Raw genomic sequence first — 20,327 nt, 5'->3', positions numbered from 1 at the left:
TATCTAGGTTCGGACTTCCCTCTAACTTTGTTTCAGCTGTCCGGTCCCTATATAAGAGCCCTCGAGCAAAAGTTTTGGTAAACGGAGTGCTCTCAGACTGGTTCATAATTTCTCGAGGGACTAGACAGGGGTGTCCCTTATCACCTCTGTTATTTAACCTTTATATTGAACCTTTTGTCTGCCAGCTCAGGGCTGATCCTGTGATCCATCCTTTTAGAATTGCAGACCTAGAACTAAAATTTGCTCTATACGCCGATGATCTCCTCATGTTTACCTCTAATCCAGCTGAGGCTATCCCAAGACTGTTTGAGCAAGCAGAATTGTTCGGAGAAATCTCGGGGTATAAGGTAAATAAAGAAAAAACTGAGACTATGCACTGGATCCAGGCAGGAGGGGCAGTTGGAGCTAAGACACACATGAGGTATTTGGGTATAATTTTGGCCCAAAATATTTCAGAAATAGCTAAAATAAATCTGACGAGAGTCTATAAGGACGTTTGTGGTCTATTGCAGTGATGGTCTGGCCTCTCCTTGAGTATTTTTGGCAGAGTAAATCTAATTAAAATGATTATTCTGCCGAAGATAACCTTTTTGTTTGGCTCTATTCCATTGACATTTTCAGCATCAGATATTGCCAAAATACAGGGGAAAATAGGCTTGTTCATTTGGAATGCTAAGACATTGTGGATCTCCTGGAAAAAATTAAGGAGAAGTCTTAGTATGGGAGGGTTGACCCTACCAGATTTACTTGTTTATTGTCACTCCTTCCATTTTAAGAACTTCAGAATGTTAGCCGGAAAGACTGATGCCTCCTCTCTGGGTTTATTGTTTCAATCCCTATTACATGGTATACCTCAGGGGCAAGAATACTTTCTATTTAAGTATGGCGATCCACGGTTTTTTAAGAGGGTTAGACTAAAGATTCTGGATACTGCTCTTAGGAACGGGCTGTATGTTAGAAAGAGTCTAAAAATCCCATACTATGCACCTCAGGCCCCGATATGGGATTCCCCAGGTACACCAGACTGCCTGAATGATCAATTATCTCGTCCTCTTAAAGTGGCAGGCTTGTTTTTCTGACAGGATCTACAGAAAGATTCGCAGCTTCTGAATTGGGAGTCCTTATCCTGCCTGACTGGTGGAACGCTATCAAGGTATAAATATTATCAGCTGTCAGGATGGTGGGCAACTAAATCCTGGAATCTGAATCATTGAGCCCTAAGTTCGATTATGTATCAAGGAGGGGTAGATGGAAGCAGGAGGTATCTTTTTGGTACTGGGCCATCCTAGAGGTGGAAGCAATAACAGAATCCGAACTTTATAAACTCTGGGGCAATGTTATAAACTCAGATTCTAATCTCATGGAATTATGGGGGGATTCTTTTACCATGCTACATGCGGTGGTTAAATTAGCTCCACTTAAAAGAAACCATTTATATACTGCATATAGAGCCTATATATCCCCAAAAAAGCTAACAAAGATAACAGGCTTATGCCATCATTGCCCAAGATGTAAAATGCCTGCAGCCGACGATTGCCATATGTTTATAGATTGCCCTGAGATATTAAGCTATTGGGCCATGGTGCGAGACATTTTAGTCGAGGTATTACATAAACATATTGAAGTCACTCCAGAAATGATTATGTTCGGACTGCATACAGATTACCATCTTAATGATCCGACATCTAAATTTATTTTTTATGTGATTATCCTGGCAAGATGAGAGATATGTAGAGCCTGGAAAAACATAAGTGCTCCAATCTTTACAGAGTGTCTGAAATATATAATATATACTAGTGAATCCGATATGGCATGTGACGGAAATAGTTATGGAAAAATCTGGGCAGCCCTTGTGGCATGGCGGAATAGATAAAGAACATTCCAATGATTTCACCTGGGCACTGTTGGTTTGATCCCTCCTAAATAGCGCTGGGTTATCTGGTAGCGTGAAAAGGAGTGGACATTAAAAACAGTGGTAGCTTGAGGGTCTGAGCCTCTCTCTCTCCACACCGGTCTCCAATATCAGGGCTGGGTTATGTTGATTGGTGGAGAGAGGTTGTGGCCTCCCATCAGGAATGCCCATCTTGGTATATGAGGAAAAAAAAAAAATATAAAAAAAAAAAAAGAATCCACTCTTTCTTTCCTATTGGTTAGCACATCCTTCTGAATTGTCGAGTTACCTAGAGAGGTGTGTCACTGAAATACACCACTTAGGACCTTCTTATGGGGGGGCCTGATGAATCCGATGGGCTGTTTTCTTGCACTTGGAGATTTTAGATGCTGAAAATGAGAAGTTACTGGGAATATAGGATCCAGAATGACTGATTCCTCCAGCAATTCATCATATTATCTTAAGTTATGATATGTTGTGTTATGAGACGTTATGTTATGTTACTTTATGTGCGTTATGTTACATTACGTTATGTTATATAGATTTGTGGAATGCACCCCAGGAGGATATCCTAGTGGTGAGCAGGTGTGAGGCTAGCCAAACCTAGACTTAGTGGGACTATTTGAAAAGTAACGTCTTCAGTTTGTGCACAATTCAAGAAGTAAGGAGGAGGCTCTTATGTGTACTGGCGGGTTGTTCCACGCTTTATGAGTGATGTAGGAGGAGACTCTGTATGTGTAGGATGTGTGCAAGCAGAAGTTCGGACGAGCGGAGGTGTCTGGGAGTTTTGTGACATATATGATTGTTAAGTGTTACGTGGTGTCATGAAAGTGTGAGTGAAGAGTTTGAATTCTGCTTGTTTGTGGATGGGGAGCCAGAGGAGCTCCTTCCTGTGCGGAGTGATGTGAGTGCAGCATGGAAGATTGAGAGTGATTCTGATGCCGAGTTCTGAATGATCTGCAGCCTTCTAGTACGTTTTCTGTTGCTTCTGGAAAGGGAGGGTGTTCCCGCAGTTTAGCTTTCTTTTGATAAAGGGTGCCTGAAGGTTTTCTGGGTGCTGATTGGTAACAATATGAAAATATTCCTTAGCATCTTCAGGGTATGGAAGCATGAGGCGGTGAAGGCGTTGACTTGGGCAGTCATGTTGCGTTTGCTGTCGATGATGATCCTCAGGTTCGGGATGTGGGTGGTGCTCCTAGATTTTTTGGCAACCAGGAGGAGTTCCTGAAGATCACCATTTCGTTCTTGTCAGTGTTCAGCTTCAGACAGTTGGTCTTCATCCAGTGAGCGATTTCAGTCATGCAGGCACTGAACTTGATTTGGGTACTTAGAGTCCTGTCTGTAAGGGAGAGACTGAGTAGTGTGTCATTGACATAGAAGATGTTGATGCCATGAGAGCAGATGATGTTGGCTAAAGGGATCATGTATGTGTTGAAGAGGAAGGGGCCAGGCAGTATCGTGGTGAAACTTAGAAGATAAGGTCATAATTGTCTGAGGTGTACAATGCCAGTTTGGCTGACTGGGTCCTTCCAGTCAAGAAAGAGCAGATCCATCAAAGTGTGTGTCCTTAGATTCCGATGTCATGTAAGCTTTGGATAAGCATGGGGGAAGAGACCGTGTCTTACACTGCAGAGCAGTCTTGTAGGATGAGGTTACCTCCACTGAGAGTCAATCGGATTTCATCCATGGTGGCAATTAAAGGCAGTTTCCATGCTGGGGTTGGATCTGAAACCAGACTGAGTGGCGTGGAGGAGTTAGTGGTTGTTGAGGTACTTGGTGAGGCATCACTTAATGATTTTCTTTAAGACCTTTGACAGGAGTGGTAGGAGGGACATAAGTCTGTAGCTGGCAAGCATTGAAGTGTCCATGTAGGGTTTGTTCAGAAATGAGACAACTGTTGTATATTTCCAAGCATCTGGGAAGGTTGCAAAAGAGGTTGAGGCTTTCAGAATGAGTGTGAGCATGATGCTAATGGGTGGCAGCCCTATCGAGTAGCGGTTTCTTTCGGGGTGAAGTCACACCATATAGTTAGCAGTGTTTTTTTGTAAAACCTTGGTAGGCATTTAGTGAGGTCTGTTGGGTCTGATTGCAGGTTGGAGTTGCCGTACATGGTGGTGATTTGTTTTTGAAGGGATTGTTGCAAACGTTTTGCGGGGAGTTGATCAAGAGCGCGGAAGCTGCAGGTAAGGTGAAACTCTTCAGGATGGCAAAGATTTCTTCTCTTCTGTTGATGCTGGCATATAGGTGGTCAGCCAGAGTGGTACGTTTGGGGGTCCACATCATTTGGTGGTAGCATCTTAAGTTGTACTTCAATGTGCTCCTAACTGCATTTTTCTGGATCATTCTCCTTTTGCGCTCCAGTTGTTTAGAGTGGCGTTTGTTCAGTCTGATAGAAGATTTCTAGAGCACATGGCTGCCCGTAAGCGTCCCAGCGCGGAACAGAAGTACAGGGGGAATCAAGAGGGGAAGCCTACGGGAACAGCCAGGTCTTCAGAAATGTTCAGAATGTTAGAAGATTAGGTTGTGCACGGTGGTCAGGGGGGAGGGAGTTCCACTGTTTGGAGGCATTGTAAGAGAAGCGACGACCTCCCGATCGTGCTCTCTTGATCTTAGGTGGTAGAGTTAGGTGGGCGTCAGAAGATCGGAGGGATCTGGAGGTGATGTAAGGAGTCACCAGATCTTTGAGGATAGGGGGGGCTTTCCCGTTGAGAATTTTGTGTGTTAGTCGGAGCGCCTTAAACTGCACTCTTTCCAAGACGGGCAGCCAGTGTAGCGCTCTAATGGCTGGCTTGGCCGAGCAACGACTCTTGGTGTTGGTAAGAATCCGTGCGGCCGTATTCTGCACTACCTGGAGTTTAGTTGTTACTTTCCGCGGTGCGCCCAGGTACAGTGCGTTTCCATAATCCAACCTTGACAGAATGAGGCCTTGGATCAGGAGTTTCCTCGATTGGAATGGGAGCAATGGTAGAATCTTCCGGGCGGAGCGCAAGAGACCATAACAGACTCCGGCAGTTTTCCTTGCTTGGGTAGGCATGGTGAGATTTTGGTCCAGCCATAGCCGAGGCTTTTAATCTCGGATTTGGGGGTTGGAGGCCTGCCCATGCATGGGGGCCAGAGGAAGTCCGGACGAAAGTGGGACTGATTCCCCATCACAAGAATCTCAGTCTTGTCACTATTAAGTTTCAAGTGAGATCTGTCCATCCAGCTGGCTATGTCTCTCAGGTAGGAATAAAGGTCGATGGTAGGATTTTCATGCTGACTAAGAGCGACAACCAGCTGGGTATCATCCGCATATATCAGAAGTTTGATACCATGTGGTGTGACAATCTTATCCAGAGGGGACATATAAACGTTGAAGAGCGTGGGGCTCAAGGACGAGCCCTGAGGCACTCCACAACGTATAGGATTCTCTTTGGAGGTGTAACTACCCTCTATCACTTGGAATGAGCAGCACTGAAGAAAGGATTTCAACCAGGACAGGGCGACACCTGTGATCCCAAGATCTCTAAGCCGCTGGGCCAGGATCTGGTGGTTGACCGTGTCGAAGGCCGCGCTTAGGTCCAGGAGGATCACTGCCACTGATCCTCCTGCATCCATGTTCTTCCTGGCCTCTTCGACCACCGTCACCATCGTTGTTTCAGTACCCTGGCCAGGGCGAAAGCCTGTCTGTGAAGGTTTGAGTAGTTCGTTCGATTCCAGGTAATTAGACAGCTGAGCATTGATGAATTTTTCTGTCATCTTGCTGATACACGGAAGGAGAGAAATAGGCCTAAAATTGGATAGATTGAGGGGGTCTAGATTGTGTTTTTTAAGTAGGGCCCTAACCTTCGCCTTCTTCCAGCTAGGGGGCACTATTCCATCTGCTAGAGAGGCATTAATTAAGTTTACCATTGGCGCAAGAATGGTGGATGCTACCTGCTTTAAGATTTTGACTGGGGCGGGGTCAGATGGTGAACCACTTTTAAGTGATTGAAGGATGGGGGATAAGGTGTCCTTACTGATGGGCGTGAATGTGTCAAGTCCCGTATTCAGGTTCTGGACTTGCATTAGGGGCATAGATGAGGGGTCCGTAGGGGTGAGCGGGGGAAGTTGCTGAAGAATATTTTGAATCTTTTGATCAAAATAAGTGGCCAACTCCTTACAATGGTTGTCCGAGAGGTCAGTCGAGCATATGGGCTCTGGTGTTTTTAAAAGTTGTTTTACTATTCGGAAAGTCTCCCTCGACGAGCAAGTTGCAGCACTAATTTTCTCCTGGAAAAAGGCTGTTTGGGCATTTTTCAGGGCTTTTTTGTAATTAAGAATGGCCTGTCTGTAGTCCCTCTTGCTATTAGGGTCGAAATCTTTCCGCCACACTCTTTCCGCCCTTTTACAGAGCTTTTTCAGAAGGCGGGTCTCTGGGTAAACCATGGAGAGGAAATTTTTTTGCGGGATTTAAGGTACGTTTTTTTTAGGAGGATCGTGTTGAGAGAGTTCTCGATCCAGGAAGAAAACTCCGCATCCGCTATTACGGGGTCAGTTTCATGGTTTGGCTTGGAAAATTCCGAGACCTGCTTCCATTTTTCGGTGTCTAGTTTGGCCCAGGGACGAGCCGGTCTGCCGGGAGGTTGGTTAGGAGGAGAGATGGTCGGAATCTCCCACCTAAAGGGGATGAGCAGGTGATCCGACCAAGGCAGAGGGATCGGGACATTTATTTTAAGATCAGCAATGTTACATAAAATAGGATCAAGTAAATGTCCAAGAGTATGCGTAGGTTGGTCGCTCTGTAGGTGGAGGTGCTGAGTAGTCAGGTCTAAAAGCAATTCTGAGGCGGTATTGTCATTGCTATTATTTAAATGAATATTAAGATCTCCTAAGATTAGAAAATTGGGTAAGGTGCTGGTCATAGCTGTGGAGAATTCCAAGAGGGAGCTACAGAATTGTCCCAGGGCCCCTGGTGGACGGTAGATGAGGACTCCTGAAAGGGAGTTACATGGGGACAATTGAATGCTAAAGTGTACATTTTCACAGTCCAATAGGGGGCTGTCATGAAATCTACATGAAAATTGCTCCTTGTAAATAAGTGCTAACCCTCCTCCCCTTCCCTTCACTCGGTCCAAGTGTTGCACAAGATAGCCCTGAGGAAGCGCCTGTACAACATCAGAGTCTGTGTCTGGAGCGAGCCATGTTTCAGTAAGAAACAGAATCTCCAATTGCTCCTCTTCTAGTAGCATATGGATTTCTTGAGCGTGTTTGGGCAGGGATCTGCAGTTTAACAAAGCCATATTAATGATTGTCAGGGGGGCCTGACTTGTCATTGCTGGAGTAAGTTTAAATGGGCAATGAGGACAATGGACACAAGAGCTCTCACCTTTAAAGATATGAGTACAAGAAGGCTGGAGGGGCTGGTTTAGTTGAAACAGGGAGTCTCTGGAGTATGATAGCCTTGATTGAGTAGAAAACTCCAGGGTGTCTGGCCCTAGGCTCGTCCTGGCGCGGACGGGCGCAGACGGGCTTGCCTTAGGCGCGCCTTCGGCGCGCTGACGGCGCGCCCGCTGCGCTCGTCCGCTGCACTTCCGCCAAATGCTCATATTTTATAGTGGGGGAGGCGCTAGGGGGTGTGTGGCCTCAAAGGGGCGTGGCCTCAGTGCACGCCGGCAATGGCGTCAGCAAATGTTTGTTTTGTCAAAGTCCGCAACAGCGTTAAGATCCACTGCGCGGGTTGACAAGATATGGGTTACTGCCCCAGGAATTAGCCGAAGTGAGGTAAGTTAAGAACACAATTTACACAAAGTGACACTCAAATTTTAAAACATAAGTAACGCTCCCGGCTTCCGCCTCAGGAGTACAGTTCTGGACAGGCGCTAGTTCTCAGCACCTTTTAAGCTTGGGCGGGGGGCGTGGCCTCGAAGGGGCGTGGCCTCGGTGCACGCCGGCAATGGCGTCAGCAAATGTTTGTTTTGTCAAAGTCCGCGACAGTGTTAAGATCCGCTGCGCGGGTTGACAAGATATGGGTTACTGCCCCAGGAATTAGCCGAAGTGAGGTAAGTTAAGAACACAATTTACACAAAGTGACACTCAAATTTTAAAACATAAGTAACGCTCCCGGCTTCCGCCACAGGAGTACAGTTGTGTTGTATTGCTGTGTTTTAGGGGGGAAGAGTCATGGCAAGAGGTAATCCAACTGTTGAAATTCTTGCTTGCAATGAGGAGGCTGTTACTGTGTTCATCTCAGTGGGTGCTTAGAGTGGTGTTCTAGTGCTTGTCAGTGATGCTGTTCCAGTTTCTGCTCTGGTGGTGGTGCATGTGATTTGGACTGGGACAGGGATGCTGAACTTAACAAGGGGGTGGTTTGTCCAGGAAACTGGTGTTATCTTCTTGACTAGGATATTGTTGAAGGTGGGGAAATAGGATCCAGGAGTTGTCAGGAGATGTGGTTAGACCCCTTCACTCATTGGGTGAGGCTCAGGCTTCCAAGGTCTTTGATGGGTGCTTTTGAGATAGAGTTTGGGTGGTCTTCGAGGTGGAGCTTCAGTTCTACAAGTAGGATGTAATTGCTAGCATCGAAGGCAACCCTTGGGGTCTCACTTTTAGTTCCTTAGTAACTCTATTATCAGAGTTACTGGTACACCTAGTAAGTAAGTATAGGGGGCTTGAGGGGGTGCTACTAGGCAGAATACTGGGGCACTCAGAATGGGGTTCATGATGAGCCTTCATTCTCAGTGACTACCAATGAGGATCAAATATTCTTTTTGTGCCGACTTTAACTATTTAGGTTATTCTAGTATTCTCAATTTGATCTAGACAGAAAAAAGCAGGTGGAATTTGCATTGGGAAAACTGGTTGAAAATGGGGAATCTTCAGTGGTAATCAGGTGCAGAACTCCAATACTGCAGGCTATGCTTCATTCCAAGCAGGGAGATGCAGAATAGGAATGTAAAGCCACCCTGTGGACATGTGGCGATTGGTATTTCCCCTGCCATTTCCCTACACCAAACTACTGGGCCACTCAAAATGCAGGCCACTGTAGCTTGGGTAAAACACGCAGTCACTTTTGATCTATGTTCCCACTAACGTGCGCGCCTGAGCGCCCGCGCACCTTTAAGGCACCGAGCGCGCAGTGCCCCATGGGAAGTGCGCACACATTCTCGTCGCCGCCCGCTTTTAAAACGCGAACGGCGAAAAACGGCAATTTACCTGTTGCCTGAGACCTTTGTGAAAGGATTCGTGTTAATCCCAGCGCCCGTAATGCGCTGCAATTAACAGGAATACTTTAAAAAATGCCCACAATCAGCACCCAGCCACGCTCTATTGAGTAAAGACATGCATCTAGTCCAACAGCACGACGTGTGCTTTACACATCATGCTTTCGGACTTGCTTCATTTCTTTTCTAAATACAGCGCAGCTGGGTGCTGATTGTGGCCCATCGTGAAAATATTCCTGTTAATTGCAGCGCATGACGGGCGCTGGGATTAACAGGAATCCTTTCACAAAGGCCCAGTGGCATTTCTGTCTTGCTCCTCACTTACTGAAAACCGTGACTTGAAGAAACGGTTTACAGCCTCTCTTTCCTTCTTTCATATAGTTGCTTCCCTGTGAAATGGATCCAAAAAAGAAAAACACTCTTGCGAGAAATGCCCTTTTTCTGACATTTTTGTTTTCCAAAGTGCAGCGGGATGGAGAGAACTAGAAGTTTTTAAATATGAAAAAATAAATACATACCTAAATAAAGCAAGACAGTTGCAAAGTGGCCAGATTGGTTTTATTCACATCCAAACACATCAGCCTCACTTTACAGACTTTGCAGTGAAGCGCTACTTTTGTTTTCTAATCTTTCTTTGAACAGCATTGTTGTTCGCAGGTGGGAAAGTGTACCATTCCTGGAGGGACTGCAATACCTGGTTGATGGGTGGATTGGAAAACAAAATGTGTACCATAGCTCTGTTTATGGATGTGGTCTTTTTAACCCATACTGCTTACGTTTTGTAAGGAAATAAGCAATGGACATTGAAACGGTTCCCTTCAGGGCCCTGTAGTCATGTCCTTAACTTTTCAGGTAAAACCACTCGCTGGTTTCTGAATAGTGAGTGAGAGATCGTTAAGGTAACCATGTTGTTTCTGCTTACATTTCACATGCTTTACTTAATCTTGCATTCCCTATGAGTGGTTGCTTTTACTTTTTTTTTTAGGCAGCATATTACTCTTATCAAGTGCATAATTTGAATTGAGCCACATCCAAGTGTTTATAGCGGGCACAATTAGGTTGTAGCTGAAGGCAGTGCGAGTTTCTCTCAGAGGGGCAGTATGGTGTTCAGTGGGGGAGAGGATGTGGCACTGTGGCCAGAGCTGTCGAATTTGGAACTGGGGAACTGGGTTCAGCCTTCATGACCAGTCCACCAGACCACTCAACTGAGGGAGCATATTCCCATGCTAGACCTAAGAAGGCCCCACTAGACCTTAGAACGCTTGATGTCTTAGCACAAGCAGGTGTACCCTAGTGGTGTCAATTGTGAGTTAACCTTGAAGGCCTGTCCACCACAATCCTACGAAGCAGCACACCCTAGAGCAACAGTGATCCAGTCACTGTGACTCTGTCACTGAGGTCACATGATCCTTGAGCAGGTTAGGGCGGTGCGAACGGTGTGACCACACTGGGTACCTATTTCGGGTGGGTGCGTAGTGTTTGCAAGTATATTATGGTTTAAAAAAAACTTGCTGCCTCCTTCCTGGCCTCCAGCAATTTTCAGAAACAATAAAAATGTCATGATAACTTCGGTGATTAATGTTCTTCCTAGAGAGAGATCCCAGTTTTGTCTAGTGGAAGGGTTGACTCCTGGAAAGGTAGCACAGAGGGTTACTGTGCCTGCTGCAAAGAACATGTACCATGCAGATCACAAAGTGCACTGCTTTAATGGGTGGACCATGATGAATGGTCATTTAATGTCAGCTGTAGATGATGGATCCCTGAACAGTGTTATGTATGTGCATGTTTGCATTGTGCTGAGGGGATTACCAGGTAATTGTTCACGCAGCTCTCTGATGGATGTCACATGCGTTTTTTCTGAGTCCCCAGATAGATCATGCAGTCTGTGTGTTCTCTTTTGTACTGCCAGTCACTGCCAGTCACCGGTGTATTCAACTGTGTAGCCTTGGACCGTGTCATCTATATGTATGTAACTTGCATGATCGAGGTAACTATTAGCGGCGATACTATGTGTCTCTCGGTCCTCTTTCAAGTGCTTGTCGTCCTTTTTCCCCAGCAACTCCCCCTCCCAGGGGCGGCAATCTGAGGGATAGCCCCGGGCGCCACAAGCTCCAACTACGCCTCTGCAGAGGCCCACAATCAACCGCAGCCAGGATCCATTACAAATGCAGCAAGTCCAAAAGCACGAGTGTAAAGCACACGTGGTTCTGAACTTGATGCATGTCTTTTCTCAATAGAGAGAAGCTGCGGGCTGATTGTGGGCTTTTGTGAAAGTATTCCTATTAATTGCAGCGCATGACGGGCGCTGTGATTAATAGGAATACTTTCACAAATGCCCACATAATTCACATGCAACATCCATGTACATAGCTGCCAAGGTGTCAGATTGAAGTGATGACCAGGGAAACCTATAAATATCTGAAATTACACTCTGTCCTCCCTAGAAGAGGTCCTTTCATCCCTCCTATCTATTAATCTCTCCACCCTTTAAGCCTTTCATCCAGCGTCCATTTCACCTGTCTATTCATGCTCCCATCCGTCTGTCTTTTCATCTAATCCAATCATCCTTCCTTTACCATTCCATCCATCCATCCATCATTTCACCCGCCTTTTATCAATCACTCATCCTTTCACCCTATCATCCAGGTTTCCATCCATCTATCCAAACATACATCCTTCAATCCATTCTTGCATGCACCCACCCATGCAAATATAACTTTATTCTTCCATCTCTCAAACCTTTCACCTTTGTATCCATCCTTATATTGACCTCTCCTTCTTGTCGCAGTTTTTCATTCTTCCTTTCTGCCCTCTCTTTCTCTTTCCCTCTATTTTCCTCATTCTTTCTCCATCTGTTATGGTTTCTACCCGGCATTTAGAAAATAAATGCGGCAAGTTTTTATATAGTGCGAACTCAACCCAAAAGTATTGGAGCTCTTTACATGATTTATTATTATATATTTTTTTGTATGCATGGGGAGATTAATTGATTTGCCCAGAATCACAGGATGTTAGGCTGACCCGAAACTAAAAACCCATCTCCTAAACTGACAGCTCGAGCATTAAGTCACAACCACAACCACAAGAGCGGAAGCATTTTCAATATTATATACAACTTGATGCAAAAAACAACCATTGACAGAGACAATAGTCTTGGCTTCTTGTAGGTGTAATGTTACTTGTATTATATATCTGGATGCAATGACAGAAGCAACAAAATATCAGTAGGGTGGCACACTATGCGATGCACATATTTTTAGCATAATTGCTTTAAAGCCACACCCTTAATTGCATTGGATACGCCCCTTTGAAAGATCCCTGAGTATTTTCATCCCACTCAAAACCTTGGTCTACACGCGTGGTCAGGTTCTTGGCGCACATAGCCTTGGCTGCAGCGCACAGAGACCTTACTCTGCCGCACACAGAGGAAAATAATTAGAGGGAACATTGCTTTTGATGTATCTTGGCAAGAAGCAAGGTTAGATTCAGCTAGTGGAAATACAGTGTTTTTCTCACATATAGAAAAGTAGATGGTTTTCTGTCTAGAATTGAGGTTGTACTCTCTACACAAAAGCATCTCTTTATATTAGTAAGCTTGCTGAAGAGTTCATTAGCTGCTCTGTTATATTCCTATATTGAATGTGCACTGCAGGCAATTCTCCTTTCTACCTTCAGAGAAGAAGTACAAGGTAAAATCATCATTTTCAAAAGTAATTTGGTCTGGAGTGTAGCATATGATTTGCTTTAACCGAAACTTACTTGGCTCCAATTTGACCTTATTCCGTTTTCCCAGAAAGGAGAATGAATGCACTTTCCATTATGCGGGTAAAATTTCACGTCTGAGCACAATATGCAACCTTACATAAACCATATTTAGAGATTTTTTTTTTTAAAGTTTGAAATATCAATCCAGCAGTCTGTTTTTTTTTAAAGATTTACATTTATGCCTATGCAGATTACAAACCACTTTACGTCTATGAATAGGAATTTCATTGCTATTTCAACAATCTGACTCCAAAAAAGAATACTGAAAAGGTTATGCAGAATTAACACCACACAATGATGTACATATTACGAAACATCCCCTTGTATTAAATTAATTGCAATACAACTTGTTTGCCATGGCTTATATTTTATGTACTTCTCTAAAGATATTAAAAAAAAAAAAACTCCTTTACAATGGCAGCATGGGACAACAGAAAAATTAACCTTGTAGCAGGCAAATGTGATACGAAGTTTTCGTACAAAACAAGTGTATGTGAATGTGAAGCAACAGTGTCAAAATGGAGGATTGCTACAGTAAGACAAGAATTGCACACTTTTCCAGTTAAAATGTAAGGAGAGGCCAGAAGAAAGAGAGTCCCCTACTCTGACCGATTCCCTTCCCTCCTTTCCAAAGTCCTTCACCGTGACCACTTACTCTGGCACTAAAAAGTATAGAGGACATTGTTGTTTCCATTGTGTTGCAGCAAGCACTTGACTAAAGCTCTTTGTCTTGGCAAACAGCAGATTGGTTTGTTTGGGGTATAGAGGAACTCAAAGCTGTTGGAGCACAAAGGAAAATTACCCAATTTCCCAAAACATTTGGCAACATACTGATACTGTCATACTGTTTGTGTTCCATTCCCCGTCATCACTGCCCACTCCCATACCACATTAGCCTGGGTCCTCTCATGAGGCTCCTTTACTCCTATCACCCAGCCAGGACATTAAATATTCATGCTCTTAACATACTTTTATAGTACAAATTGTGAAATGAATCGCCTTCAGGTCTGGGTGAGTTCAGATCACAAGTAGACATTTATGATGGGCACGATTGAGACTCCTGAGGCTGAAGGCCGTACTGCTTTCTCACAGTGCATGATGCTGGGTCATTAAGGTGTTCAGACTAAATGCACATCCAATCCTTGGCCTCTTAGGAGTGTGCATAAAGCGATGGTTATATAAATGCCACTTTAAAATTAAAGCACTGTTATACATGTGCACAATGGGGGATACAATGTGTAGGAGTCATATCATGCACACTAGTAGGCATTATATATTAAGAGCACGTGGTCTGCAGAAACACACATTCAGGATTAAAACGCTATGCAGTTGAGTGTGCTAATAAGTCTTTATTATCCAGAGTAACCCTTTTTAACAACCTGGGAGTTACAAAAGATTGAGGATAAAAACAAGGTTCAAAAGTAATGCCTTTAAGTTTGCATGCAGCTCCTTGATGTCGGGTCATACTTCACTGTACGATAATAGAAGGATTGTGACATATTAGATGCAAATAACAAAAGGCTCTCTGTGTTAAAAGCAGTGGCGGGCAGTATTTTTACCAGGGAGCAGGCGGTGGGCGCACATACACACATACACCTCACTTAAACCCCTGAATTCACAACATGCACACACACACCCATTCACTACACAAACAAATGTATAACTTTATTTGAGAGTTTTATATAGCGCTAGCTAGAGACACATACATTAATACATACACACATGAAACATAAAAAACGCATACAACTCACCTTAACTGCAGCTCTCTGGGAGAGAGGCCTCAGAGGTCCTAGGAGGGTTGGGACTGCTGCCTTCCCTAGTTGGCTGATTGGAAATTAGCAGTCCCAACCTGGTCACAGAGTTAGATGGGGTCAGTGAGACTGGTGACCCTATCCCACTGTATGACTAGATGCCACTGATTGACACTCTGCCCTGGGCACTTCAGGGCTTAAAATTAAAGCTGCCAGGTCTGAGGCGATTGGTGGCGCTCCCCTTCATCACAAGGGGGAGGGCCTAGAAGCACTTTTGTCAGACTGAGGAGGTCACGCCCACAGGGCTGTGAAATCCTCAGCCTGTCTAAGTTCAACTCATGATCCTGCACATTTAGCTCATGTCCAGCTCCTGTCTGCCTGGCCTGAACAAGAAGAGTGTTTGTTAGGCTGGCCTTTGTTCCACCACAACACCCATTGATTTTGGTGCTGCCCCCTATTTACAAGGGTGGCATAAATAGGAGGCAGCACCCAAATTAAGACCAGGGAAAACCTGATCTTAACATGGCGAAACAGAAAGAAATGCTTACTTTCTCCTTGTTTTTCCTGTTTCTATGTGTGCTGCATTATGCAGCACACATCGAAACAGCAAATCACCATGAATGGTTGTCCATGTGCAGGAAGGTGTCCCTTCCTGCACATAAACAATCATTTAAACAAGCATTTACAAAGCAATCGGTCTTGCCTTTGGGATCTTAAATGTATTTAGGTATGCAGCACATTAGCCTGGGTGCTGAAACATCTACTGTTCTTTAACATGGAGGGAAAGTAAGCACCAAACTGCATGACACACCAGGTATGGGAACACATGGAAAGAAATATTACCAAAGCGCTATTTTTAATATAAAATCAATGTCAGGACCCCACAAGTCTTACCTTCCGCTTGTGAAGTGATCTCGCAGAGATGACATGAGCAACCGCCACCGTCTCCCACCTTACCCTAAGCAATGCATGTGGACTGACCAGGATGAAGATGAGAGCGGCGGAGGAAGCTAGTGGTATAGAGATATCCTCCTGAAGACCAGATGGGTAACCTCACTGTGTTCCCGAAATCCCTCTGGGTATAATGCCTGTGAATGAGAAGCGCAGGGGAACACTATTACCACTGATACATGCAAACAAGCCTAGACATATTACACCACAGTGCCCAAGGTATTGTATAGTCACCTTATAGGTGGCACCATGAGGAATGGAAAGGAGGCGTCCCCCGTAGGGTCAGTGAATACAGAAAAGAAAAGGTATGCGCTCCTGCGCTGGTGAAAGGCAAAGGAAAGTTATGCGCTCCTGCGGTGGTGGAAGGTAAATGAAAGTTATGCGCTCTTGCGCTGGTGAAAGGCAAAGGAAAGTTATGCGCTCCTGCGCTGGTGAAAAGCAAAGGAAAGTTATGCGCTCCTGCGCTGGTGAAAGGCAAACTAAGCAAATGGCAAGCGCTCCTGCGCAAGAGAAGCAGGCAGGCAAGGCAAATGGCAAACGCTCCTGCGCTAGAGAGGCAGGTAGACAAGGCAAATGGCAAGCACTCCTGCGCTAGAGAGGCAGGCAGGCAAGGCAAATGGGAAGCGCTCCTGCGCGAGACAAGCAGGCAGACAAGGCAAATGGCAAGCGCTCCTGTGCTAGAGAGGCAGGCAGGTGAGGCAAATGGGAAGCGCTCCTGCGCGAGACAAGCAGGCTGAGAAGGCAAATGGCAAGCGCTCCTGTGCTGGAGACAAGGAACATTTATCAACAAGTACAGCATACCTGTAAATGCAGTCAAGTAGAAAGGGACTGGCTTATCCCCAAAGGCAACAAGAACGGCTGTGTGCTCCAGCACTAGCCGTGGGCAAACAGTAACAGACGCTCCTGCGCTGAGGCAAAATCCAAAGCGCTGATCCGTGGGCACCGCCGATAGTTATGCGGTTACCCCCGGTTGCGCTCGGAGTCCGTAGCAGCATCCGCTTCCGGAAGACAGAGGCTAGACCGCCAACCGGTATGCGCTTCCTGACGTCATCGGGAGTATGGCGTATGCTAACACACGGACTCGCACACACAGGCCAGGCATGCTTGTTCGCCAGGGCCATGACAATCAGGGCCTTCGGTGGTCATAACACTGAGAATACAAAATTTGAAAAAAATATTATTGTCTATGGGTGCTCGTGGAAGACAATTTCTATGGACTGGAATCTAGAGAATGCTAAAGTGATTCTGGTATTTTACTGACCTCTGCTTGTCGTTTTCTATCAAGAAAGTTAAATAGAGGCAGTTGCCAGAAAAATAGAAATCCCCTTAGCAGAAAGCAATTCTGGTATTTTACTGACCTCTGCTGGTCGTTTTCCTATCGAGGCAGTTGAACAGAAAAAAAGTCTGTACGCGGAAGCACACAAGTCCTAGGGCTGATTTCCAGAGCACACAAAGTGCATACACTTATAAGTATATACTAAAGTATAGAAGTATATACTAAAGTACATAAATATATACTAAAGTATGTACAAGAGGTCTCGAATGCTCGACCTACAAAATGATGATTCATAACTTTTACGTGTGCTGCATAATGCAGCACACATAGAAGTTACAATTCGCCATTTTGGATTGTTTATGTGCAAGAAGCGATACCTCCCTGCACATTAACAACCATTCTCTCAATGCAGGAACCCTTGCACTATGGTGCAAGGGTGCCTGTGTTGGTGCTAGGCAGCTGAATTTAGCACCAGCGCTAGGGAAAATGCAGGGATGTGCCGTACCATTGTAAATATGGCACATCCCTGCGTTTTCAGAAAGGCGTGGCATGGCATTAGCAATGTTTGCATAATGCTGCACTTTGCCATTCCCTTGTAAATATACCCCTTAGTTTGGTGCGCGAGCAAATCCTGCATTGCCGGTAGGGGTGGTCGGAATTTGCGAAATTCACTTTCGCAAATTATCGCGAAAATGTTAAATATCGGGAAGATGCGGAAGTTTTTTTCCTGCCCGTTCGCGGTATTTTCTGCGTGGTCGCGGCTCGCCAATTTACCCATGCGGTTGCTCACGGGCGCGGCCGTCTTGTTTTCACTTGTCTCGCGGTGCATGATCGCGAGAAGAAAGACATGATCGAACGACGAATGACGTTACTGTGGGCGTGAACTGTTGCGAGACAGCGCAAATGGCTACCAACAATCCAACATCTCGTGGAGAACGCGACCGGATCAGGAAAACTTGTCGGCGAACGCGGGGATTCAGGTAAGGTGATTGCGCGCACGCGAGAATGTATTATTTTACAGCGAGAGCAAGCAAAAAATTTCCGGTAAAATGCAGATAGTGGAAATTTTGACATTTTCGCGCTCTCCGCGGAATGCGAAAATGTCAAATTATCGCAATTTCTGCGAGCGGAACGGAATTTTAGCCCAGGCCCAATTGCCGGTCCCTGGTGAGTTGCATTACTCCTGCTGAAACAAGGCCACAGGAGGTACCAATGGGTGAGTCACTGTTGCTCTAGGGTGTCCTGCTTCGAGGGCCTCCCCGCAAGACTGGAAGTGAGATTCAGTATGGATTTTGGTGGACAGGCCTTCAAGGTTAACTCACACTTGCCACTGCTAGGGTCTACCTTCTGGTGCTAAGACACCAGGGATTATAAGGTCTAGCACGGCTTTCTAAGATCTAGGATGGGAATGTGCTCCCTCTGGAGAGTGGTCTGGTGGACTGGCCATGAAGGCAGAACCTGACTCCCCAGTTCCAAATTTGGCAGCTCTGGCCCTAGTGCCACATCCCTTCCCCCACTGAACACCATGCTGCCCCACTGAGAGAAACTCGCTCTGCCTTCAGCTACAATCCAATTGTGCCCCGCTATAAACACCTGGATATGACTCAATTCAAATTATGCACCAGAAGAGAGTAATATGCTGCCTTAAAAAAAGAAAAGTAATAACATCTTGAAAAAAGCAAACACTCATAGGGAATGCAAGATTAAGTAAAGCATGTGAAATGTAAGCAGGAACAGCATGGTTACCTTAAGGATTTAACACTCATTATTCAGAAATCAAGGAGTGTTTTTGTCTGAAAAGTCAAGGACATGACTACAGGGCCCGGCAGGGGCCCTTTTTTAATGTCCATTGCTTTTATCCTTACAAAACGTGAGCAGTATGGTTTAAAAAGACCACATTTCTGAAAATGGAGCCATGGCATACATTTTATAAACTAAAATAAGGAAAGCAGCTGATGAGGATTACAATAAACGTTTTCCACTCCAGTCATCAAGCAGGTATTGCAGTACCACCAGGAATGTTGCACTTCCTACTCGAGTAAAGCAATGCTGTTCAAAGAAAGACGAGAAAACCAAAGTTGTGCTTCACTAGCCAACTCTATAAAGTGGTGCTAATGTGTTTGAGTGTGAATAAAATCAATCAGGCAACTTTGCGCCCCCTCTGTTATGCTTTATTTAGTCATTTATTTTTTGTATGTTGAATCTTTTTTTTTCTTTTTGTCCCGTCGGCACTTTGGAACAGAAAAATGTCAGAAAAAGACATTTCCAGAAAAAAAAATCTTTCTTTTTTTAGATCCATTTCACAGGGGGACGAATGAAGGAAAGTAGAGGAAATGGAAGGGAAGAGGCGTACATTGAAGTCCCGGTTTTGAGCAAGTGAGGAGGAGAGAGAGGGAGAGAGGGAGAAGAAGAGGAAAAAAGAGAGGGGGTTCTGCTGCCTGCGGCAGAGCAGGAGTAGTGGACACATCTAACCACTAATCTTGCCTTCTTAATGAACCTCCTGGGCATCTAGGGATACTCACTTGCAACAGAAGCAGGCTGCAGGGTTAGCCAAACAGCACTTGCCTTGTCAGTCCTGACTCCTCCTCTCTAGAACTCAACAGCCTTCTCAATCGGCACCGCCAATTTCCAGCGAGTAGCAAGAAGTGAAGGTACCTCACGGCCCTGCCCAGACCACAGCCGGGTGGGGCCAATCACATCTACCAACAAGCATTGGCATAGCCAATAAGTCTCGCCTTTGGGACCTTGTAAGTGTTTAGTCAGAGCTATTGACTTTGCCAATGTCTTTAAGCTACGCTGTAGAGAAGTGTAGCTGCTGTGCAGCATGCTGAAAAGTTATAATAAAAAAGTGTCAGAAGCATTTAATTACATTATATATGACCAAGAAGGCTTTATATACAACTGAACGACCATATTAAAAGAAAAGTATTTAATATAAAAAATGCCCTCAGTTTTCTCTTGTCCTGATATTGTATTGTAAGTTGTGTTTGTGGGGTGGGGGGTCACAGATTCCAACACACCCAGCCAGGCTCAGCAGCCATTACTGTAATGCAGACAAGTGACCTGGAAGGTCCCCTCATGGAATCACACACCGAGTGCTAATGCACCCTCTCCCCCGCCCTCGCAGACAGTCATGGAATCACACACCAAGGCCCGATGGCGCTGATGGGCCTGCGGTCTGGACTTAATGAAATAATCGCTGCTTGAAGCCGGGGTGACCTCGCCCAAGCCCTCTGCTTCTGGAGCACCCCCATAATGATATTACACAGTCATTCATGTAAGGTGCGCCACAAATTGTATTGTGTCTTAGTGCCTACAGAGTAGGTGCTATGTTATGTCTTTATTATGTTATATCAGACTTGTGCAACGCGTCATTGTAACCAGGGAGGCCCTGTCAGGAGCGACTGCAGCTGGCTGCAGCTTTGGTTGCAAGGTGTGTATTTGTAGGAAATAACTTCTATGGGAATAGTTTGGTGTGGTGCCCGAAGTCCTGATACGTCATCTAGTCATGT

At 45.2% G+C, this 20,327-nt stretch overlaps 1 pseudogene; it reads right to left on the bottom strand.

The window, feature by feature from the left end:
• Window positions 1–3,679: 3,679 nt before the first annotated feature.
• Window positions 3,680–20,327, bottom strand: part of LOC146799624 (uncharacterized) — a 47,928-nt pseudogene continuing 31,280 nt past the window's right edge.

The sequence above is a fragment of the Triturus cristatus genome, chromosome 9 (assembly GCF_964204655.1).
Source record: "Triturus cristatus chromosome 9, aTriCri1.1, whole genome shotgun sequence".
NCBI lineage: Eukaryota > Metazoa > Chordata > Amphibia > Caudata > Salamandridae > Triturus > Triturus cristatus.
The sequence above is the reverse complement of the archived record's forward strand: the minus strand, read 5'-3'. Positions and strand labels throughout refer to the sequence as shown.